Source organism: Crassostrea angulata, chromosome 5 (genome assembly GCF_025612915.1).
Source record: "Crassostrea angulata isolate pt1a10 chromosome 5, ASM2561291v2, whole genome shotgun sequence".
Lineage (NCBI taxonomy): Eukaryota > Metazoa > Mollusca > Bivalvia > Ostreida > Ostreidae > Magallana > Magallana angulata.
In genome coordinates, this window is record NC_069115.1 from 10,274,048 (window position 1) to 10,288,949 (window position 14,902).

At 34.6% G+C, this 14,902-nt stretch overlaps 1 long non-coding RNA gene and 1 pseudogene across 1 annotated transcript; one reads left to right on the top strand and one right to left on the bottom strand.

Moving 5' to 3' along the window:
- Positions 1–6,120: 6,120 nt before the first annotated feature.
- On the bottom strand, positions 6,121–6,887 carry LOC128183791 (uncharacterized; annotated as a pseudogene).
- A 3,966-nt stretch (positions 6,888–10,853) lies between these two features.
- Positions 10,854–13,717, top strand: LOC128185033 (uncharacterized). Its single transcript, XR_008243807.1, has 2 exons — positions 10,854–11,336; positions 13,394–13,717. It is a non-coding gene; the product is annotated as an uncharacterized LOC128185033 (long non-coding RNA).
- The last annotated feature ends 1,185 nt before the right edge of the window (positions 13,718–14,902 follow it).

Below are 14,902 nucleotides of genomic sequence, written 5' to 3' on the forward strand. Positions count from 1 at the left end.
AAGGTCATAGCATGGCTATCTGTTTACACTATGCATTGCATATGGCCGGGTCATAGGAAAGAATAATCGGGATTGCAAGGAAGATTCTTGACGCTATTCTACTCAACACTAAAACCGAGGAACTTACTCATGAAGTGCTGTGTACGTTTATGTGCGAAGTTACTGCAATCATGAACTCTAGACAGATATGTCTTATTTCTACAGATCCCGAGAATCCAGTGATTATTAATCCACCAATCTTGTTAATACAGAAAGACTTCAGTGTTGACTTGATGCGTGCTGACCTTCATAACATTAAAGATATATACGTATCGTAGTGGAAACACGTCCAGTATCTCTCCAACATATTTTGGAAGCGATGGCGTTATGGGTGTTAGTAGAACTTACAAGTCCGTCGTAAATGGCAGAGCAACCAAGATGATCTGAAGACTGGTGATGTCGTCCTCATGGTTGGTCTGACGGTACATCCCGGTCTGGTTACAAGAGTTTTTCCGAGTGAGAATGATGGCAATGTCAGGACTCTGGAGATTCGCGTCATCAGAGATGGGAAACGTGTGACATTTGTGAGACCCATTACATAACTTGTATTGTTAATTGACTAGGTCGTAACTATACTTGCTGCTTTCAACGAACTGACCAACCGTTATTATAATTACCAATAGAACGTTGCAATTGGCGAAATAACATGTGTATTTAATTTTATTAGTATATGTTAAGTATTTGTATTAGTTAACATTTTTCATACTTGTAATATCTGGATGATATTAGGTGGGTAGTGTGGTGTTTTCAGGAATATTCTAGGTACGAATTAATTTTCTTGAGTTACTCCATCTACTCTCTTGTGATTAGAGATTTTTACACTGAGCCTTGCAGTACGTCACTTCGTTAGAGTCACCGTCATATCTTACTTGTACAAGTGTACACATTCCATTAAAAAAACGTATACCCCTACGGTGTAAGTACTTGTATTTATTTATTATTTATATGATATAAAACATATGTTCAGTGTTTACTGTTATAATGTTGATATAATGATGTTGTAATGTATACAAAGAATAGCTCATTCATTGGCGCCAAAATCATCCGAGCGTGAAATTATAGCTATCATGTTTATTAGATACAGTTACTAAATTATTATGAATTATTAAACAAATTTCATATACTATTAAGGGTGTTATTTACTCAGGGTTTGAGTTCTCAAATTCCGATTGTTAAAAAGTTCAATATAATGAGTAAAACTTGCTCTAAACACAATAAGTATTTATGAAATGAATTATTATTGACAAAACATTCAATAGTTTTACTTTATTATGGAATTATGCTCAAACAAAAATTGACTTTAAGCCAAACAGAGGAAATTCGGACTAAATTTTACAGATTTTGTTTTCTGCTAAAAGTTTTTTGGCAGTAGTCTAATATCAAAAGTTAGGATTTTATATTTAAGTCTACGTAATTTTGCATATTTTCCGTTGGTTTTACCTCACTTAATCATTAAAATAATCTTATGGCCCGAATAATAATAATATTGAAAAATGCTTAAAAACATTAAAATACATCATATCTCAAAATTTTGATCATTGACCTCATATAAATTTTATGCCAACAGAATAAGGTCAATATAAATAGTTCAATATCATAAATGTTTTTGCATTATCATCATTCAATTTTTTGTAAAATTGAATCAAAAATGGGTAGGGATTTGAAAACTGATAGAGGAAATTCGGACTGAATTATTTTTAAAAATTGATTCTGAAATCTTAATGTTGTGTACTTATTTAGTGCCATTACCATTCGTAAACTGTATCTTATTTTTTAAAGTGTTTTATTATTTGTAATATTTTTATAATTAAGAAAATCTCAATCGTAGTGTAAAATTTTATGGGATTTTTCTTGAATTTTCAATAAATATTCAATGGCCATTAACTCAAAAAGTAGGTCATTGACCTACTTTTCTGAAAGTGAAAAATAACAATACAAGCAAAGGTCTATAACACACAATAGATGGTTTTTCATTATCATCAGTGGATTTTTTTTTCATTCTGAGTAAACGTCATCCTTAAAACAGACTTTTTCTAAAGCCTGGAGCAGTGTAATCAGGATATTAAAAGTTATTGGGGATCGGGTATCGTGTGTTGGGTTTTGTCGGACTGCCCCTTCTAACAATTAAGTGACTATAAATGACTTGGTAATGTCCGTGACACCATGAATTTTGTAAATATATGACAAGCCGGATATATAAGTTTTAATAGATCCAGAGGCTTTCCATTCTGCAGACATAGAAGCTATAAATTGAATGATATGTTCGAGAGGAGCTGGCCATGAAAGAGGTAACCCATACAAGTACCTGACACGATTGAAACTATCAGAAGCTGTTTTATATGTTTGCCATGTACTCTCTGCCATAGAAGCCCTTAAAAGTCTATTGGTTTCCTCAGTCAAAACTTCCAAATCTCTGGGGGTAGTTGTGTTGGTGTTGGGTCTGCATATGCATATGGAGCCAAAGCCCAAAAACGTGGCCACTGACAACAAGAAATAGAGTCTGCAATTGCATTGTATTTAGTGTATATGTACTCAGCCTTATGTAATGTTAAACTTGAGGGTATACATCACCAATTTCCTGACCAATGACATAACCTCAATAGATTTAGATGTTTGTTTGTTTACTATGTACACCACTGCCTGGTTGTCAATATGAAATAAGATCTTCTTGTTGGCCAACAAAGGACCCCAGACATGTAATGCAACTACATTGTACAGCTGGAAAGAGCTCTAAATAAGTCATGTCGCGTAGCCTACCTAATTTTTCCCATTGATGCGGCCACCTTCCAAAAGCCCATTTATTATGAAAAAAGATACCAAAGCCCCCGACCTACCACCTGCACTATCTGTAAAAAGCTGAATCGTATCATTTGAAACCCAGAGCCTACTAGGAAAGAGAGTAATACCATTGTACTGATTCAGAAAGTCGAGCCACATTTCTAGGTCTAACTTCATCCAGGACGAAACTGTTATTTTGGATTTAGCCTGTTTTACACCCACTGTTGCATCAATCTGTCTACGTATGAAGGCCCTACCTGGTGCAATAACCTGGCATGCAAAATTCAATAGCCCTATGATAGACTGCAAATCTTGTAAGGTAATTGTTGGTGTGAGTAAGGTGGTTTGAACTTTGGCCCTCAGTTCGTCTAGTTTGCTTGCAGGTAAGCGCATTTGCATAGCTACAGTGTCAAGTTCAATCCCTAAAAAAGTTAAGTAGGTAGTAGGCTCAACTGTCTTGTCGTCAGCAATCGGAACACCAAGTCTAGCACAAATGAGGTGAAAAATGTGTAAAGTATGTTTACATATAGAGTCATCTGACCTCCCTGCAAATAAAAAATCATCCAAGTAATGTATGATGTTCTGACTACCAGATTTCTTGGATGTTAGCCAGTGTAAAAATGTACTTAACTTGTTAAATAACGCACACGAAAGCTTCGAACCAAATGGGAGGCATTTGTCGAAATAATATTTGTCACCTAACTAATACCTAAAAATCAAAGTCACCCGGGTAGATAGGAAATAAACGAAATGCACTCTTGAGGTCAGTTTTGGCCAACAAAGTACCCTGCCCCAGTAACTGGATCATCAGTACAGCTTCATCTATGTTAGTATATTTAACCTTGCAAATATCTGGGTCAATAAAATAATTAACCGAGTTGAAATATGGGTAGGATAGGTGATGATTTAGACGAAAATCCCCGTCCTTCTTAGGTACGAGGCCAACAGGTGAAACTCTAAATGTGGGGAAAGGAATTTCATCAAAAGGACCAGCCATACTACCCAAGCTAACCTCCTTATCTAACTTTTGCTGCACTTTTTGAGGAGCATCCCTTGCTGATTTAAGGTTTTTAGCTTCAAAATAAATTCTTGGTCCGGCATACTGTAATGGAAAACCAAATTTGAAACCTTTTATCAATTGGAGTTTGTCATTCTGAAAGGGGTATGATTCTACCTCAATACATAGGTGGTTATAAACAATGGGTGTTGAACCCAGACTATACAGGGGGATGTGGCCGACAGACTTAGTTTTGCCTCAGGCAATTGGCTTGAGGGTGGGGTCGTCCGCAGTGTTCACATCTGTGTCTAAACCTGCAGGGGTTGAATAAGCAGGACCCCCTATTAAAGGCATAGCAGTTGCCGATGTGCCTAGATAGCTTACTGGTATTTTGACGAGGTTTGAATCCTGCCCCTGCCCCATAAGAGGTGGACCCTGGATACTTGGCTTGGGTTCGGATCCCTGTGGCATTGCGAAATGGGTTACTAAGCCCATTATTACCTCCCAACATGTCTCCGTCAGATGAGTGTGTAAGTGACTGTTGTAATTGCCCAGGCGAGATAAACATGACCCACAACTCGTCATCTACAACCCCCCATGATGATGTTGGGTGGCGTTCCATTTTTAATATAAATTGCTCGTCAAATTGTGCCCATCCCAGATGACCCTGCCTACCAGCTGCCAATCGGATGTTATGCATTAATTTAACATATCTTGGGCTTTACCTGGAAACTTTTCAAGATAAATGGACATGAAAACTGTGAATGCAGTTGTCCAGGTGTTTATGTTGTTGATAGACTTAAGGTGTTGTTTTTCGATGACAAGTTGACCATTTTTAATCACGAGTTCCCCTGTAATGCGAGGGTCCGTCCGTAAGTCACGGGCCTGTTTTAACAATAATGGTAAGTCAATGTAAGCCCCAGCACATATCTTTTCGCGGATGGCTAAGGGCACGTGACTTCCTATTGGGTCACCAATGCTCATCTCTGCGGCAGGCCGACTAACCTGCACCTGTTCCCCAGTAATGAGACCCCCAATACACTGACTATCCACGACAGAGCCTACACTTGACTGATTAAATGCAGAATTTTAAACAGACAATACATCAGGACTAAAGTTAATGGTTGTACCTGTGGCTGCGGTGCCCGCACTGTACTGCAGACTTTCGTCCGTTGGTAACTGACCCTGAGACTGTCTACTGGAGCCTTGGCGATCCGATGACGGCTGTGGAATGACCTGAGGTGCTGAAGGTACATGATTCAGGCTGACGTTGAGCGTCTCCCCTCCGCTGTTAGATGCAGGAGCGCATGGTATATCCCTGGTCTCGCTCGCAGCCGATGTAGCATCGATAACCCTTCGGCTCGGCCTTCAAATTCGTTTCGCCGGGTTCCCCCGTACGTTTTGGTTGCCTTTCTTGTGCTTTTTAGGAGGCATTTCACTAGATGGCGGCCGATTTAAATATCCTAACGCTCTGAAATTTTTTAAGCTGCTCGTCTGCCTTGTAACCGTCGTCTGATAAATCAGTATCTATTAGAGGCTTAGTCGCATGACACAATGTGTATATGCCACGATCATAGTCTCAAGGATGTTTGAATTAAACAATGATGCAGAGTTGTCGCGCTTGCACAGGAATTAAACGCATTTATCACAATATGGTGATAAATGCAATCATGAATTATTTTACATGTATACTATTGATATCATTATACATTGTGTCCAACATTCTTATTAGAATATTAATTCTACTTTTACTTTATTTAAATTGCACTGCGTGACAATTTGTATTTACAAAGCAAGAAAAGTTATTATAAAAGTCATAATTACATTATCTTTAATCGCCTTTACTTCTATTTACTTAGAAAAGGAAAAGATGGTAAATGTGATCTTTACTCATATTAACATACAAGTAAGTGTTTGTTATGGCTCACTTTACAATATCTTTACAGATTATGTAAATATTACATTTACCGAAAGTAAATATTCCTTTACAACAGTAAAGTTCATCTTTAACAATGCCTTTATAAGCATGTAAATACACTGTACAAGTAAAGTTATTTGTACTGGACATTGAAGGTTGTAAATATTAACCATTACAAAACTTTATTTCTAATCAATGCATGTACAGTTGATATTAACTTGAAATTTAAGGTATATATATTTACAAATTTACTGGATTTTTATACTTAATATGTTTTGGTAGCTTTATTCCGACTTTCCAAAAAAAATCAGACAAAAAGTAATGTGAAAACATTATTTATTCGTAGAAATAACATTAATATTTATCAATAAATTCATAATTAAAAACACTAATCTTCTTTTAAAACCCACGAATGAGTTGGGTCAACATTGGGTGACTCTTGGTTTTAAACGGAGCCCCTTGTTGTTTTAGCCAACAGCCGCTTGCTGCGTGGAGGGCATGTCTCTAGAAACTTTTTGTCCAGGCTATCTTTAATTTCTCTCCATCCCTCACTCTCCAATGAATAAGGATGGGACAGGAAGCCATTGTCCACCTCTTCATCGCTGCTCATGTATTTGTGGGCCTCTGGGAGCTTCAGAAACTGCTGAACTTTGGTCTTCTTCTCCTTTGACCAGCCAGACCTTTTTTCTATCGATACTTTTCTTCTTTTAAATTTCTGAAATAAGAAAAAACATATAATAAATTTCCTTTCAAAAAAGACTTAGAAGGTTGCTTCGACAAAGTTGAAAAATATTTTGTTTTCCCTGATGCAACTAACCCATTTTGAAAATAAGGTCAAGTCAGGGGTAAATAGTTTTAGTAAAGATGGTGTTATTGGTACCCTTTCAAAATATAGGGATAATAATCATTATTCTTTGGCACTATAATTTATCTGTTCTCACCTCTTTCTTTCTTTCATACATCACCTGTCTCTTTTTGTGAACTTCTGTTTTATTCTTCTTCTGCCTGTTTTCTGCCTCTTTTTGGGAAGTGAAGTATCGTATAATGGCAGCTAAAAATATCAAATTGAAATAAAGTGAAGATTATAAATGAAAACTATTATTGCAGGCTTAACCATTGTCCTAAATTCCTTACATGAATAGTTAAAATACACATTTTTTTACTTTCTAACAGACTCTTCCTTCACTAAAGAATTTGTAAATATAGCATTAGAAATATAATTCATATCTCTACATGATTGTTGTGGTTACCAATTTACCATAAGCGTGTCGAAATGAGGGGGGGGGGGGGGGGGGTCCTAAATTTACATTAAAAAGATTAAAAGATTGAAATTATTATATAGTGATTTTGAAAATTGGAGTCATAGTCATCGGTATGCTACGGATTAGGAATTTCATGATTTGTGAAAAAACATGTCGGTAGGTATTTGAGAGTTTTTGGTTTTCTTCATTAAGGTCTTCCGTTTCCAACGGAAGACCTTATAGTGATTGTAATGTTTCTTATTAGGGTCTTCCGTTTCCAACGGAAGACCCTCTTGTTATTCTATTGTTTCTTTCTATTATTAGGGTCTTCCGTTTTCAACGGAAGACCCTCTTGTTATTCTTCGGTTTCTTTTTATTATTAAGGTCTTCCGTTTTCAACGGAAGACCTTATTGTTATTGCTTTGTTTCTTTTTCCCTATTATTATTCTTGTTTTTTTTTCTTACGCATTTTTGTGCAGGCGATTTCTCGGAGATGGCTCAATTGATTTTCATGAAACTTTCAGATCCGATTGATATTAATTTGAACTAAATACATATTTTTTTATTTTGATGACGTCACTTCCGTTCTTGAGATAATGACGTTTTAGCAATTTTCAGAGGGCCGGCTTGTCCAGGGATCTCCTCCTAAACGGTAAAAGATATTGAGTTCAAACTTTCAGGGATTGTAGACAAGAGATTGTAGATGTGCTATTTGGCATTCATATTTGTCATGCTCAAACGACGTTAAAGCTCGCCTGGTCCTGAAAATTGAGACTAAAAAAACGTCGTAATTTTTCATGGTTTTCTTAGTTTATCTCTTTTCTGAAAAATATTTTGTTAACACATGTAATGCAAAAAAAGTTTATATTTAGAAGACCTTTCATTTGATATCAAGAAAAAGGGGCTGGCCCTTCAAATTAGGGGACCAAAGGGCTCTAAAGTCTTTCATCTGTAGCCCTTTACTGAGGGATATTTTATGAACAGTTTTTTTTATTTTACAGTTATGTATCTAGGCAATGTAATGATTATATCATGTGTTACGTAATTAGGGGTTTTTAGGGGCCAAAAGTCCAGAATTTTGATCAAATATATCTCAGAAAGGAAAAATATTTTGAAATGCAGTGAAGAAGAAAAGATGCTTAGAATGATGTATTAAATTATATGCAATTTTCAAAATTTCGTTAAACGGCCCCTATAAGGGGTTAAGGGATCGGCCCCTAAAATGTTCTTTCCCATATATCTCAAGAACGGTAACGAATTTCTAAACAATTGTTAAACAAAATGGGTTGGGATTTAAATGACCTTTTATTTGATATCAAGAAAAAGGGGCTGGCCCCTATAATTAGGGGACCAAAGGACTCTAAAGTTTTTTATCTGTAACCCTCTACTGAGGGATATTTTGTGAACAGTTATAGAAGCAAATATGTTTATCTTACAGTTATGTATCCAAGCAATGTAATGATTTTATCATGTGTTACATAATTAGGGGTTTTTAGGGGCCAGAATTATAGAATTTTGATCACCAATTTCTCAGAAAGGAAAAATATTTTAAAATAAAGTATACAAGTAAAGATAGTCAAAATGATGTACTAAATAATATGCAATTTTCAAAATTTCGTTAAATGGCCCCTATAAGGAGTTAAGGAATCGGCCCCTAAATCGTTCTTTCCCATATATCTCAAGAACGGTAACAAATCTCTTATCACTTGTTGAACAAAATGTGTTGAAATTTAAATGACCTTTTATTTGATATCAAGAAAAAGGGGCTGGCCCCTCAAATTAGGGGACCAAAAGGCTCTAAAGTCGTTCATCTATAGCTCTTTACTGAGGGATATTTTGTGAAAGGCTATAGAAGCAAATATGTTTATCTTACAATTATGTATCCAAGCAATATAATGATTTTATCATGTGTTATGTAATGAGGGTTTTTTAGGGGTCAAGAGTCCAAAACTATGACCACCTATATCTCAAAAAGAAAAATATTTTGAAATGCAGTAAAGAAGAAAAGATGCTAAAAATGATGTACTTAACAACATGCAATCTTCAAAATTTGGTTCAGCGGCCAATAAGGAGATAAGGGACGGCCCCTAAAACTTTTTTTTCTAAGATATCTCAATAACAGTGACAAGTTTCTAAACACTTGTTGAACAAAGTTCTTACACCTGTAACAAAATAGTATCTGGCCCCTAGAATGTAGACCCTGTTTTTCTATTCTAAATCATGTTTAGCTGTTAAATAGCAAAATCAAGATAGAACATATATCTCAAATTCTAAAATCAGACGCGCAGCAATGTTAAGGCGTCCCGATGCTAAAATGCGGCTGGAAAACGATATTATTTGAATCATCGCAAAAATACTTTGACCGGGAGTATTTCTTAAAATATATGTTACATTTATTGACACCAATGTTAAACATTATATTTGATGCATTTTGTGACGTCATATGTTCTTTGTAATCAGGTGACGGGCGAACCCTAATATTGCAAATGAAATTTTTAAATCTCATCAGCGCAGGTGATTAATGACATTAAATCATACATATTTTAAAGAAAAATCCTTTGTTAAGTCATATACTTTGAAGTTCTTGCTCGGGAAAGAAATAGATATTTCGTTTATGGAAGATATTGTTGAAACATTCCACAAAATCATCAAAATAATGCACATTTTTACTAATCAAAAGCGATTTACAAAAAATTGGGGTTAATCCGTATGTTTCCGTAGCACGATTCACATAGTTACTTATATTCTCTACCAATTTTACGTAAAATATTCTAAATTGTGTTGATCTTTCACCTGCGCCAAGCTGGTTTAACATGCATTAAAATTTCTTCATTCAGTTGTTTACACGTAGCAGGGAGAGTCTCCAAACCACTAGTTTATAAATAGTCTTTTACTTATAACGAAGCTTTACAACTGCCGATTATTTGATACTGGTTTTTAATATGAATGAATTCTGTACGTCCAGCATTAACGGCAGCATCTATGTTAAGGAAACATGCGGTTTTACAGTGGTTTGATGTAATTCATTTTTAACGTTGAGATACATTCCCTGAGAACTATCGACAGGAATGCAGATCGTGACGTCAAAGTTAATTATGAGGTCATATCGTATGAAGTACAGACAAGTGACTTTCTACACATCGCTGTAAAATCCATCGGGAAGCCTTAACATGCCCGCGCGGAAGACCTCCTCGTTGCTCGCAACGAGATCGTGTCTAGTTATTATTATTATTCTTTTTCTTTTCTTCTGACTCCTATTTTGCTTCATAACTCAAAAGGGTTTTAACCGATTTTGATGAAATTTTCAGAGATTTTTGCACGTTAGCGTCCCTCAATAATGTGAAAGTTTTAAAGAGAACGTCACCTCCGTTTTGACGTGACGTCACTTTTAAAAATTTTAAAAAGTCATTTTGTCCGGGATTTTTCTCAAAAACGCTTTAAGATAGAGGCTTGAAATTTTCAATGGTTATGATTTGGTCGATTTACCTCTGTAATAAGGCTCGAAATGAAAATCTGTCACTTCTGGTCGAAACCGGAAGTGAAACAAATTTTTCGAAAAAATGAATTTTCTGATCAAATCAAAAATGAATATGCGTTTTGTAGAGCTTATCAAACTGAATCTAACACTGAAAGCCGTTTTAAAATCGGACGATGCATTACAGAGTAATCGGGGTTTAAAAATTGATTTTTCCGGAAATTTTGATTCCGCGTCCTTGGTTTAAAAAATAGCGTTATGTTCAAAGTAAAATTAACTCGTACCAAAAGTCTGTTACCAAAATTAAATCGATAAATGCATGCTGATCATAAAATAGTTAATCAGCGTGTTCATTGAAACGATGTCATTAATTTGATTGATTATTATACGTCGAGTGTGCTGGCTTGGAAAATAGTGACAATTTTTTTTTACCAGAAACATATAATAAAAACGAAGCAGCAAAACAGCAAAACAGTGAAAAGGAATTGAAAGCCATTAGTCAAGAAAGACGTTGCTGACAGTTAATGAAAGCGTAAGTTGATATATAAGCCTTAACCTAATCGTCACAGACAGTTGTTGAATAGTCGAACAACACGTATCCTGACATTGGATCATTGAATGAAGAGTTTGAAATATTTCAATATACCTAGGCCGATTTATTATAATTATTTACTTGCAAAATAAATGCATAAATGCTTGTTATACATGTTGAATTGTACTTTGTATATCAAACACCGAAATGAGTATCGTACGATTCGTCACGTCAACGCGCCTTGTTTTGATTGCGAACAGCTGACAGCGAAGTGTCGACATTTTCATATGATGCATGGCTTGCAAAACTTCGATAGTGGAAAATGCATCTCAACTATCGTTTGGGAGATTATTAAGGTATGTTTTAATATAGGTTATGTCCTTTCAGTATGTTTTAATATAGGTTATGTCCTTTCAAAAAAAAATGCACTTTTCAGCGTAACCCGAGATTCCTCTGACTAACCTCGTAACCTCCGCTTTTTATATTGTGACGTGCGTCACGATATAAAAGCGGGGATCAGAGTCAGATGAATCTCGGATTGTTTTGGTCAAGTATATTTACACGTTCAGGTTTTGCACATCGCTTTTTGGAATTTTTTTCGTTTTTTTTCAATATATGTTTGTCTTATTTCGTATTGAACTACATATACTGTACACTGTAAAACCGTGCTGGGGGTCCCAAGATACACAAGTCTAAAATGCTGTAATTAGTGTAGTTTATCTTTTATACATACAAGCTTATCTTTTAAAAAGATTGGTGAGCTAGCGCCGTAGCCATCCTAAAACACAGAAGCAAATTTCTAAATCATTGATTTAAATTCCTGAATTGATTAATTAACAATTAGAAGGCACAGTGGTGTACTGGAATTGTGCTGGAGTGGGGTCTCAATTTAGAATTGTGAATCTAGAGAGGGCTTCACATCGGCAATGGTATAGCTCATTGACTGTGCCTAAATCATTATGGTTCTTCTGTTATTTCAATTTCGAGATGAAAATTTTCAAGAACCATTGGTACTGTTGTGTAGCAATTGTATCTTCTCGGGCCTTTCCGGCATATCCGGCAAGCTCGGAAACATATCCGAGGTTGTTTTTAAGATAAAGCTAGCTATTTATTATAATATTTAAAATAACTTTGCATTATAAGACCTAAGCTACTGTTTTACATTTTCAATAAAACACAAAACTTCATGTGAGGATGATAAAACGCAATTCAAATGGTACTGTTTATCTACAGTAATACAGTATTCCCATAATCCCCCACTATGGAGTTGAGCATGCGTATTCCAGTGAAAAAGAATAACGTAGTTGCTAGCACTCGAGAGCGCTAGCAATTATTTTATGTTTAAGTAAACATTACATGCATATATCACATCTACACTGTATGTAAACAATTTTAAATTAAGACAAATATATGTGGATTTAAATCCTTGATACTGTGGTCTGGCCCTAGAATCATTAAGCAAACTTAGACTTACATGTACCGGTATGTCAAAAATTGTAAACCGTCTTGATGTCTCTTAATTGAAAACTCTGACAAAATTGAAATGCTATATTAAAAGTATTTTGATGTAATGTTGTCAATTACAAATTTCCATTGTCATTTTACGATAAACCATTATTTTATGACTGGTTGAAATTTTGACTGAAGTCTGAAATTGCTTCATGATCCTAAAACCAATTCTCTGTGTGTGTGTGTGTGTGTGTGTCTCTCTCTCTCTCTCTCTCTCTCTCTCTCTCTCTCTCTCTCTTGCTTTCAATCTTGGCATAGCATCAGAGAATAACCTAATTTTGTAACAGAAATATTTCTGTCTAGTGGGAAAAAAAATCAAAAGTGCATTGAATTTTGAAACAAGCATATGATATCAATCTCTCATTTTTTTCTATGTTAATATTTGCAGCCGAATAACAAAGCTTTGTAAAATAGTTCATGAAAATTCATGCACATTTAATATGCATAGTATTGATAATAAAACCAAAAACTCCTCCCTTAATTTTTTTTTTAAAAACCGGTATAATTGACAAACATCGTATAACAGAAGATTATAATTTGATGCTGTTTGAATGGGTGATATCTATTTCTATTTTTCATATTGAAATATTGACTGTCGCAGTGACATATGCTGTCGCAATATGAGTAAAGCAAACTCTCTCTTTGTGTTCTCTCTCTCTTTCTCTCTCTCAATCTGATATGTGTCTATGCACAAGAAAATTCCTTGATGTTATGATTTATGACTTGATATGAAAATTTCTTTTTCTGTATATACTGCCTAAATGTTAGTCATGTATTGGGATATTTCATACTTATTACACTGCATGGTCAGTGTATTTTTTCCAGAAATACTATGGATATGTTAATGTAAACACAGCTATTATTAGTATGTTAACACAGCTAATTGATTTTTTTTAAATTTCAGCCTAAAACAGACTCTTGTTACAACATGGCGGACACATGGCTTTTACCTGTTGATTCTTGTGGTTTCAGCTCTTGAGGTTAACCTCTCACCCCTACCCACATGCATATTCCTTGTGTTCAACAGACTTTTTACCAGTACATGTAATTCATATTAAATCGGATAATGCATGAACAAAAATGAAACTTTAAGAAAGCATCATGCCTTGTTAGGTTTTTGTTGATAAGAAATTTATTAATGACAAACAAAGTTAAAGCTGTTAAAGGACATTTACATTTTTTACAGTAGTTGTGAAGTTTTGTTTTTCAATAAAAGTCTGCAATCATGTTTCTTTTTTTGGTATTTTATAATTATATTCACCGGTAGATGTGTTTACATAATTGAAAAATTACCCCCTCCCCCTTTGCCAATTGTCTACATGAAGATTACATGTAGGATATGTAAATTTATTATTGAAATAACATGTGCTATTAATGCCTATGATACAATGTATTTACTTTTAAAATGAACAAGACACAACATAATTTTATCTTTTTATTAATGTATATATGCATAAAAAAATGTAGAATAACTTGTCAAATTTGAACATTTTTCATAGAATTTTCATCTGTCTTCTCCAGCTTTCAGGGTTTGTTTGAATTGAATTTAAATATAAGGCAGATGTCTAACTTGTAGGTTTTACTGTTTAAGCATGTTGAAAAGGAGACTAGAAACCAGAATAGATGAGATATTCTCAAAATATGATTGTTAACTTCTGCTCATTGAAACAAGGAATGACATACAGGTGTCCTAATATTTGTTAATTAAAGTGCTACAAATCATTCAATAAACAAAAAAAAAAATCAAATTTTTAGTATCATTGATGATTGTGTTCAAATATGTGTGAGAATTGACTCAAACAAATTGCTGCAAGTTTTATAAAATTAGGTAAAAAGATTTCAAACCATGACTTTTTATGAAATTTAGAAGATGGGGGAGGGTATACATGCAAGGTCATTTCTATGTGATGCGTTTATCGTGATAATATCATGTAGATATATGTAGTATTGAATAAGGTTTCTTATTAATGAAGATTGAACAAAAATCGCTCTCGAAAGGCCAGGTAAAGATGTTTTTCTATGGAGAACCCTATTAATCTGTGTTGAATAGAGGAAAGTGGAAATGGTGGGTTCACTTAAATGGCCATATTTTTCTTAAACTTCAAAGGAATTTGCAATATGTATACTTCTTCTCAGAATTGCATTAGCTTTATAAAACAAAATGTCTTTTCATAAAATGTTAATGTACTTATTAAGTTAATAGCTAGCAAGGGAAAATTTCAGATAAAGTACCTGTTAATATTTTTGTAAAATTGAGAGTTGCGGTATTTGAAGGTTTGTCAATGTTGCTAAGGTTCATGAATTTTAATGATTATCATATAGGTTTGAGAGAGATTTCTTGCTGGAATTACTATGCAGTAAGAAAGCCCCGATTTTCCGGAAATTTTGAGTCCACATAAACTTGAAATCTATT